Genomic DNA, 11,071 nt, shown 5'->3' on the forward strand with positions numbered 1-11,071 from the left:
AGAAGAGATCACTCCTCCCAAACGCTGTTGGAACTGAAAATTCAATCTATGGGTGAGCTTCCTACTTGAACAACAGGATACAAAAATCCATGTTCAGTAAAATAAATATTTTTGGATCTGTGGATGATATATATTTCATCATGAATTTCGAATGGCATATATATTTCGAATTTTTAATGTCTGTGTGTGTGTTTTGTGTGTGTGTGAGTATATATAGATATATATATACACACACAGACACAAACTCTCTCCAGATTTTTCAAAATATGAAATATATGTGTCTTATGATACATTCCCTAAATTCATTCATGTTCATATATGTGGATTTATAATCATCTTTTCACAAGATTATTCTCAGAAATATTTATCCACCTGAAATACATATTTTTTTCCTAGTACTGAAAACTAACTTCAGTGGATGGTGCATAGAAATCCTAATCTTTCTACAGTAACTGACCCAGTTTAACATCAATGCAAGTAGATTCCTATGGGACATGATGTGTATTTTGACGTTCATTTTTATTCAACACTGGTACCTTACTATTTCTTCAGCTGATGCACATCATAGGATGTATATTTCATCCTCAAGTTTAAAAATTTCTAGGCATTTGGTTCACTTTCAATCCCCTCCTGCTTCAGAACACATGTATTCCTCCATGTTTCTTGACTGGTTCCTTCATGAGACATCTTTCCAAACACATGATTTTCCATTTCCATAATCACTTTTGAAGCAAAACTCACACACCCTTCAGGGTAAACCATAACCCTAATATTGCCATTAGGTGTATAACTGGTAGGAATGAATGATTGTGTATCAATATAAGATTTCCTATATACTTTCAGATATCAACTCAATCCATTATTTCAATTGGAAGCAGTTATATGATTTATTCACAGTAGGGTCTATTCATGCATTATCTCTATATTCATAGACCCAGGGTACACCTATTTGTACCCCCAAATACTAATTAATACGTCTTCAACATATTGCTCCCAGCAATGGTGGAAGAAATACTCATGTCACCTGATCTACATATACATTTGATCACTGTCATATTCTGGACACAAAATGCAAAGGTCACACTTATGATTGTAGCAAAGCCTAATTGGAAAGTGAGCATGGATTACTAAAAACTTCCTTCTCCAGGTTGCCTAATGCTCTCCAATGTCAATCCTATTGGTGACTACACACTTGTTTCTTCCTAAGATTACATATTCAACCTCAACCCTGTTGAAAATGTCTAATCCTATCACTCACCTTATACTTTGCCTGATTTCCTAATGTCTCTATTGATATCTGCTGTCCTACCTATTTTTCCCCAGTTCATCATTGTGACTCACTCTTCACATGTGCTGACATTTACATTCACTCTCTAACCGACACCCAATTGCTAAAGAACTTTTGGTCCAAATTTTACACTCACTCTTCTGCCTAAACCTACCGACTAGCTTCCTAATCTTACCTACTCTCCCTTTTTGACTGGATGTTCTCTTCTACATTCAATCATCCAAGGTACATGGTCCTATGCCATTGTATATCAATTTATCTGAGACATCTGTGCAGAATGTAATTCAAAGCTACGTATCCCAATCAAGGGCCCAATGCCCTTCTGGCCTTCAAATCTTACTTAGATTTCTGTTTTCATACATATATTTCACCTATGTATGATTATAAATATCGCAGGTTCCCAATACCATTCTACAACCAGCAGAATGATTCCTAACCCAAATCGAACATGTTCTTAACCCTAACCAGACACTGTTCCCTCAATCGAACTTTACAGAAGAGCAGGGACAGAGTTGGTCTTACAATACAGGAATGGAGGGGATCTTCCACCTGCTGAGAACCTCAAAGGTCCATGCAGAAATGAACCCTGGAAAAGATGTAGGCAGCTATGAAGGACCTGAGAGAGCAAAAGTCATCTTCCATGGCCATCCACCTGGTCAGGATGAAGGGATGTGTCTGAATGAGCCTCTCTCTTCTTAATGTAGACAAGATGGACCAAACCAGGCCTGTGTGGAGAAGTGTTCCTTGGTGCCTATGGTTGATATTCCATTCTAACTTGTGAAAGTGTCACAGGAAGCAGGGGCAGCCTCCATCTCCTGGGACCCTTGCAAGCAACTGTTAGGACACAGTGGTTGCCAGGCAGTGACCTCATTCAGTTCCTGAAGGAAGTGACCTCACCTCACTTCCTTGGTGATGGAACTCTCTGAACTTGGGATCCAGGAAGCCAGGCACCCAGAGGCAGTCCCAGTCCCAGTCCCAGTGGGCTCACTTGTTTGGATTTACCAAGGACAGAGTCAGTCTTCCTTGGTCCCTACTGATTTGAGGATGGCCAAATGCCAGGAAAGCACTGAAGAGGGCCTGGCCTGAGAAAGCAGGTAGTGGCTCACCGCTGGCTCCTGACAACTTCACAGAGTTGGCCAAGGAGGCCAGATCTGAGACAGGACAGGCCATTTCGGGGCAACATAGTATGGCCCAGCAGTCAGACGACACTCCGGGTAGTCACAGACCTACTTGGGGGAAGGAGGTGCCTTTGTGGGTGTGGGGGTGAGTTTGTGGATTTGTCTCATGTTCTGAGAATAGGTAGGAAAGGCGGTTTGTTTGTTTGGAGTGGACTGTTTCCAGTAAGTCTTTTGACAAGGCGAGTGTTTCTAAGTTTGTGTATCTCACTGTGTCCCTGGTTGTAGACATTAGAAAAGAGAATGCATCAATGGATGTGTCCTGTCTAGTAGAAAGCTTCCCAGTCTTCATCCTGCCCAATTTATGAATGGACTGCGGCTTGCCTTATGGATGGGCAACACCTACTATCTTCCTAAGTTCCTGTTTTCTTCCTGCATTCTGGCCACTCTCCAGAATAGGCTCATGGTTTTGTGTCCAAGATATGTACCACCTCCAAGCTCTGTGACATGGCCATGTATTGGATAGCTGAAAGGAATGGTGAGCATGTCAGAAAACTCAGATATCAGTGGGACCAATAAAGTCTCAGTGGAGAAAGCCTGCTTTGGGCCTTTTGCTTACCTATTGTTCTGTTGCCCTGAATGTCAGGAAGGCCTTTGCCTCAGGGCACCCCTTTGTGAAGCCTGAAGAAAACAGTTTTCAAATGGAAATGAATGGGCATCACCTGTGGCTCTTTGCTTCATTGCTTTGCAAAGGGATGTGTCTGAATCAGCCTCTTGGCCCTGTGTGAGGCTGTGGCTTAGATTGTCAGCACCTGATGGATTGAAGAAAGATCCCATGTGTGCATCCAAAGCGAAAATGGCATAAAAGCAGTCATTTTGGATGAAGTCTCTCGCCTTCCTCTGTAAGGTTCCTGACCTCCATCAAGAGAGCATTGGGATGCTTTGGGTCAAATGAGTTCTTCAAAGCCCTGCAGAGGCTAACCTATAGGTGCTTGGGTTTTCTCCTGACTCCAATTCACACAAAGAATCTATACCCCGCAGTCAGTAGGCCTCAAATTGGAGAAGCAGAGCAGTATTAAAGGCAGGCCTATTTGATCACTCCTGGTGCACAGGAAGGCTGTCCAGGCCACCCTGATATTAGGCAAATGAGGGGCAAGGGAGCTTATTGTGGACACTGTCTTGGGCTGCGCCCCTGATGGAAACCTCCAGCCAGAGGTTATGATGAGTGTGTATATGGAAGAAGATGAGGGCCATGTGGCAGTGTTTTGGTTGGAATTGTGGTCCTTTGTGTGGCGGTTGGAAGAGATGACTGGGTCCACCTTGGCGTGAACTCTGGTGTGATTCCCCTTGGAGACTGAGTTCTGGAACTGACCTCAGAGAAGTATTGCCATGAACTGTGTTGAGATTTTAGTAGGCCACGCATGAGAGTCGCCCTTGGAAACTGAGATCTAGGCCCAGGTTGGCTTTCCACAGAGCACTGGGAATCTCAGCCAGGATATCACATGATTTTATTCTTACACACCTGGCAGCCATCATTGAGAGTCAAAACACACATGGACCTCACATGGTAGACCTCAGTGGGCCTGGCTTCATGCGACCTTTTGGCCACTCTTTGGGAAGCCTTGTTTGTGAGATTTCTCCAGAGCTTTCATTGAAATGAGCTTCCTCACCACTTAATGGTTCCTGAATGAATGGAAACCCACAGTGCCTCCAACTTCATCCTTGAAAAATGGCTCGATAAATACCATGAAATTTTTAAGTTCCCATGACCAGGTGGCACTGGAGAACCTTTGGATGTCCTGTTGCTGATCAGGAGTGTACCAGACAGTGCCTTGATTGACTGGGTTTCATGAAAATGGTGTACAACAGAGATGCCAGTAAGTTGGGGCCTGCTGAGTAGTGGGCCTAGAGAAGTGGTGTGCAGGAGTGTGATAAAACATCTGTGGTAGGGCCATGTGGATCTGACATTGGCTTCCAAATGGCTTGTGACTGACATGGTGCAGCCGGCAGACACTTATATGTAAAGGCATCTTGTTATATGGAGAGGTTTCAGGGCAATGTTCACAATCAGGTTGCTAGGGTCAAGGGGGCAAGCTCTGTGGGATAGAAGACTGGTTGGTGCATTCTCCTAGGACCCTGACCCACCACACGTGACAGAACTCCCTCCTGCACTGTGTCCCAGTTGAACTCCTTGTATTTCATGAAGCAAATACCAAACTCCCAGTGCAGCAGCAAGAAACACCACGAAAAGTAGAGGAGGACCAAATGGCTTCACAGTCCACACGGGGAGACACTTAGCCTCCAGTGGCCACTGTGGACATACAAAGAGAGAATTCAGCACTTCTGCCTCATGTTCATTGGAAAATCAGAAACCATGTCCTCCAGGTCACATAGATGCAGACCCAGCTTTGATGGTCTCACTCCAAAGGAAGCTAAAGCTCCTGACAACAACATAGATTTCAAGTGCCCAACCTCAGAGGCAGTTTCTCAGGAAGTCTTTAGGCCAGCAGAGCTCCATGTTTGTGGAGTGTTTACCCTGTCCCTTACTTATGGAAACTCCTCTACCACCTCCAAGGTTGTGAACTCCTGAGCATTTTGCATTCCACATATGTATCCACAGATTTTCTAACTCTTCCCCTCGAGTTCCTTCTTCCTTGGGGCGAAGGTCATGTCAAGGCATTGTTCTGGATGAGAGTGGGAAGATTTTTGTGTAGCACGTATTTGCATACACATTGGATTCATTTCCTATTTTCCATTTGAAATACTGATTCCCTGACACTAACCCATACCCTACTAGACTCTGACTATGAATCCTAATATGATGGAGAAAAAGAACCCAAACAGAATAGAAATACAAGCAGTTCAGAGGAGGCATGGTGTATAGTTGCACTTGCCTTTTGCATTATAAAGGGTAGGTGTTATAAATCGAGTCCAATTGAATAGAAATAGTTCTCCATGTGTTTTTAAAGTTAACAAATATGTGAATTCCTGTCTCCCTTTCTCTGTAGCCTATTCAGCACATGTATTTTTACATGCACATAAAGAATCCTACCTGGTATCCCACGTATATTCTTGTGAGGTGGCTGACTTGGCAGATACAAATTGTGAGAAGAGATCACTCCTCCCAAACGCTGTTGGAACTGAAAATTCAATCTATGGGTGAGCTTCCTACTTGAACAACAGGATACAAAAATCCATGTTCAGTAAAATAAATATTTTTGGATCTGTGGATGATATATATTTCATCATGAATTTCGAATGGCATATATATTTCAAATTTTTAATGTCTGTGTGTGTGTTTTGTGTGTGTGTGAGTATATATAGATATATATATACACACACAGACACAAACTCTCTCCAGATTTTTCAAAATATGAAGTATATGTGTCTTATGATACATTCCCTAAATTCATTCATGTTCATATATGTGGATTTATAATCATCTTTTCACAAGATTATTCTCAGAAATATTTATCCACCTGAAATACATATTTTTTTCCTAGTACTGAAAACTAACTTCAGTGGATGGTGCATAGAAATCCTAATCTTTCTACAGTAACTGACCCAGTTTAACATCAATGCAAGTAGATTCCTATGGGACATGATGTGTATTTTGACGTTCATTTTTATTCAACACTGGTACCTTACTATTTCTTCAGCTGATGCACATCATAGGATGTATATTTCATCCTCAAGTTTAAAAATTTCTAGGCATTTGGTTCACTTTCAATCCCCTCCTGCTTCAGAACACATGTATTCCTCCATGTTTCTTGACTGGTTCCTTCATGAGACATCTTTCCAAACACATGATTTTCCATTTCCATAATCACTTTTGAAGCAAAACTCACACACCCTTCAGGGTAAACCATAACCCTAATATTGCCATTAGGTGTATAACTGGTAGGAATGAATGATTGTGTATCAATATAAGATTTCCTATATACTTTCAGATATCAACTCAATCCATTATTTCAATTGGAAGCAGTTATATGATTTATTCACAGTATGGTCTATTCATGCATTATCTCTATATTCATAGACCCAGGGTACACCTATTTGTACCCCCAAATACTAATTAATACGTCTTCAACATATTGCTCCCAGCAATGGTGGAAGAAATACTCATGTCACCTGATCTACATATACATTTGATCACTGTCATATTCTGGACACAAAATGCAAAGGTCACACTTATGATTGTAGCAAAGCCTAATTGGAAAGTGAGCATGGATTACTAAAAACTTCCTTCTCCAGGTTGCCTAATGCTCTCCAATGTCAATCCTATTGGTGACTACACACTTGTTTCTTCCTAAGATTACATATTCAACCTCAACCCTGTTGAAAATGTCTAATCCAATCACTCACCTTATACTTTGCCTGATTTCCTAATGTCTCTATTGATATCTGCTGTCCTACCTATTTTTCCCCAGTTCATCATTGTGACTCACTCTTCACATGTGCTGACATTTACATTCACTCTCTAACCGACACCCAATTGCTAAAGAACTTTTGGTCCAAATTTTACACTCACTCTTCTGCCTAAACCTACCGACTAGCTTCCTAATCTTACCTACTCTCCCTTTTTGACTGGATGTTCTCTTCTACATTCAATCATCCAAGGTACATGGTCCTATGCCATTGTATATCAATTTATCTGAGACATCTGTGCAGAATGTAATTCAACGCTACGTATCCCAATCAAGGGCCCAATGCCCTTCTGGCCTTCAAATCTTACTTAGATTTCTGTTTTCATACATATATTTCACCTATGTATGATTATAAATATCGCAGGTTCCCAATACCATTCTACAACCAGCAGAATGATTCCTAACCCAAATCGAACATGTTCTTAACCCTAACCAGACACTGTTCCCTCAATCTAACTTTACAGAAGAGCAGGGACAGAGTTGGTCTTACAATACAGGAATGGAGGGGATCTTCCACCTGCTGAGAACCTCAAAGGTCCATGCAGAAATGAACCCTGGAAAAGATGTAGGCAGCTATGAAGGACCTGAGAGAGCAAAAGTCATCTTCCATGGCCATCAACCTGGTCAGGATGAAGGGATGTGTCTGAATGAGCCTCTCTCTTCTTAATGTAGACAAGATGGACCAAACCAGGCCTGTGTGGAGAAGTGTTCCTTGGTGCCTATGGTTGATATTCCATTCTAACTTGTGAAAGTGTCACAGGAAGCAGGGGCAGCCTCCATCTCCTGGAACCCTTGCAAGCAACTGTTAGGACACAGTGGTTGCCAGGCAGTGACCTCATTCAGTTCCTGAAGGAAGTGACCTCACCTCACTTCCTTGGTGATGGAACTCTCTGAACTTGGGATCCAGGAAGCCAGGCACCCAGAGGCAGTCCCAGTCCCAGTCCCAGTGGGCTCACTTGTTTGGATTTACCAAGGACAGAGTCAGTCTTCCTTGGTCCCTACTGATTTGAGGATGGCCAAATGCCAGGAAAGCACTGAAGAGGGCCCGGCCTGAGAAAGCAGGTAGTGGCTCACCGCTGGCTCCTGACAACTTCACAGAGTTGGCCAAGGAGGCCAGATCTGAGACAGGACAGGCCATTTCGGGGCAACATAGTATGGCCCAGCAGTCAGACGACACTCCGGGTAGTCACAGACCTACTTGGGGGAAGGAGGTGCCTTTGTGGGTGTGGGGGTGAGTTTGTGGATTTGTCTCATGTTCTGAGAATAGGTAGGAAAGGCGGTTTGTTTGTTTGGAGTGGACTGTTTCCAGTAAGTCTTTTGACAAGGCGAGTGTTTCTAAGTTTGTGTATCTCACTGTGTCCCTGGTTGTAGACATTAGAAAAGAGAATGCATCAATGGATGTGTCCTGTCTAGTAGAAAGCTTCCCAGTCTTCATCCTGCCCAATTTATGAATGGACTGCGGCTTGCCTTATGGATGGGCAACACCTACTATCTTCCTAAGTTCCTGTTTTCTTCCTGCATTCTGGCCACTCTCCAGAATAGGCTCATGGTTTTGTGTCCAAGATATGTACCACCTCCAAGCTCTGTGACATGGCCATGTATTGGATAGCTGAAAGGAATGGTGAGCATGTCAGAAAACTCAGATATCAGTGGGACCAATAAAGTCTCAGTGGAGAAAGCCTGCTTTGGGCCTTTTGCTTACCTATTGTTCTGTTGCCCTGAATGTCAGGAAGGCCTTTGCCTCAGGGCACCCCTTTGTGAAGCCTGAAGAAAACAGTTTTCAAATGGAAATGAATGGGCATCACCTGTGGCTCTTTGCTTCATTGCTTTGCAAAGGGATGTGTCTGAATCAGCCTCTTGGCCCTGTGTGAGGCTGTGGCTTAGATTGTCAGCACCTGATGGATTGAAGAAAGATCCCATGTGTGCATCCAAAGCGAAAATGGCAAAAAAGCAGTCATTTTGGATGAAGTCTCTCGCCTTCCTCTGTAAGGTTCCTGACCTCCATCAAGAGAGCATTGGGATGCTTTGGGTCAAATGAGTTCTTCAAAGCCCTGCAGAGGCTAACCCATAGGTGCTTGGGTTTTCTCCTGACTCCAATTCACACAAAGAATCTATACCCCGAAGTCAGTAGGCCTCAAATTGGAGAAGCAGAGCAGTATTAAAGGCAGGCCTATTTGATCACTCCTGGTGCACAGGAAGGCTGTCCAGGCCACCCTGATATTAGGCAAATGAGGGGCAAGGGAGCTTATTGTGGACACTGTCTTGGGCTGCGCCCCTGATGGAAACCTCCAGCCAGAGGTTATGATGAGTGTGTATATGGAAGAAGATGAGGGCCATGTGGCAGTGTTTTGGTTGGAATTGTGGTCCTTTGTGTGGCGGTTGGAAGAGATGACTGGGTCCACCTTGGCGTGAACTCTGGTGTGATTCCCCTTGGAGACTGAGTTCTGGAACTGACCTCAGAGAAGTATTGCCATGAACTGTGTTGAGATTTTAGTAGGCCATGCATGAGAGTCGCCCTTGAAAACTGAGATCTAGGCCCAGGTTGGCTTTCCACAGAGCACTGGGAATCTCAGCCAGGATATCACATGATTTTATTCTTACAGACCTGGCAGCCATCATTGAGAGTCAAAACACACATGGACCTCACATGGTAGACCTCAGTGGGCCTGGCTTCATGCGACCTTTTGGCCACTCTTTGGGAAGCCTTGTTTGTGAGATTTCTCCAGAGCTTTCATTGAAATGAGCTTCCTCACCATTCAATGGTTCCTGAATGAATGGAAACCCACAGTGCCTCCAACTTCATCCTTGAAAAATGGCTCGATAAATACCATGAAATTTTGAAGTTCCCATGACCAGGTGGCACTGGAGAACCTTTGGATGTCCTGTTGCTGATCAGGAGTGTACCAGACAGTGCCTTGATTGACTGGGTTTCATGAAAATGGTGTAGAACAGAGATGCCAGTAAGTTGGGGCCTGCTGAGTAGTGGGCCTAGAGAAGTGGTGTGCAGGAGTGTGATAAAACATCTGTGGTAGGGCCATGTGGATCTGACATTGGCTTCCAAATGGCTTGTGACTGACATGGTGCAGCCGGCAGACACTTATATGTAAAGGCATCTTGTTATATGGAGAGGTTTCAGGGCAATGTTCAGAATCAGGTTGCTAGGGTCAAGGGGGCAAGCTCTGTGGGATAGAAGACTGGTTGGTGCATTCTCCTAGGACCCTGACCCACCACACGTGACAGAACTCCCTCCTGCACTGTGTCCCAGTTGAACTCCTTGTATTTCATGAAGCAAATACCAAACTCCCAGTGCAGCAGCAAGAAACACCAGGAAAAGTAGAGGAGGACCAAATGGCTTCACAGTCCACACGGGGAGACACTTAGCCTCCAGTGGCCACTGTGGACATACAAAGAGAGAATTCAGCACTTCTGCCTCATGTTCATTGGAAAATCAGAAACCATGTCCTCCAGGTCACATAGATGCAGACCCAGCTTTGATGGTCTCACTCCAAAGGAAGCTAAAGCTCCTGACAACAACATAGATTTCAAGTGCCCAACCTCAGAGGCAGTTTCTCACAAAGTCTTTAGGCCAGCAGAGCTCCATGTTTGTGGAGTGTTTACCCTGTCCCTTACTTATGGAAACTCCTCTACCACCTCCAAGGTTGTGAACTCCTGAGCATTTTGCATTCCACATATGTATCCACAGATTTTCTAACTCTTCCCCTCGAGTTGCTTCTTCCTTGGGGCGAAGGTCTTGTCAAGGCATTGTTCTGGATGAGAGTGGGAAGATTTTTGTGTAGCACGTATTTGCATACACATTGGATTCATTTCCTATTTTCCATTTGAAATACTGATTCCCTGACACTAACCCATACCCTACTAGACTCTGACTATGAATCCTAATATGATGGAGAAAAAGAACCCAAACAGAATAGAAATAGAAGCAGTTCAGAGGAGGCATGGTGTATAGTTGCACTTGCCTTTTGCATTATAAAGGGTAGGTGTTATAAATCTAGTCCAATTGAATAGAAATAGTTCTCCAAGTGTTTTTAAAGTTAACAAATATGTGAATTCCTGTCTCCCTTTCTCTGTAGCCTATTCAGCACATGTATTTTTACATGCACATAAAGAATCCTACCTGGTATCCCACGTATATTCTTGTGAGGTGGCTGACTTGGCAGATACAAATTGTGAGAAGAGATCACTCCTCCCAAACGCTGTTGGAACTGAAAATTCAATCTATG

Source organism: Urocitellus parryii (assembly GCF_045843805.1).
Source record: "Urocitellus parryii isolate mUroPar1 chromosome 13 unlocalized genomic scaffold, mUroPar1.hap1 SUPER_13_unloc_10, whole genome shotgun sequence".
NCBI classification, from domain to species: Eukaryota; Metazoa; Chordata; class Mammalia; order Rodentia; family Sciuridae; genus Urocitellus; species Urocitellus parryii.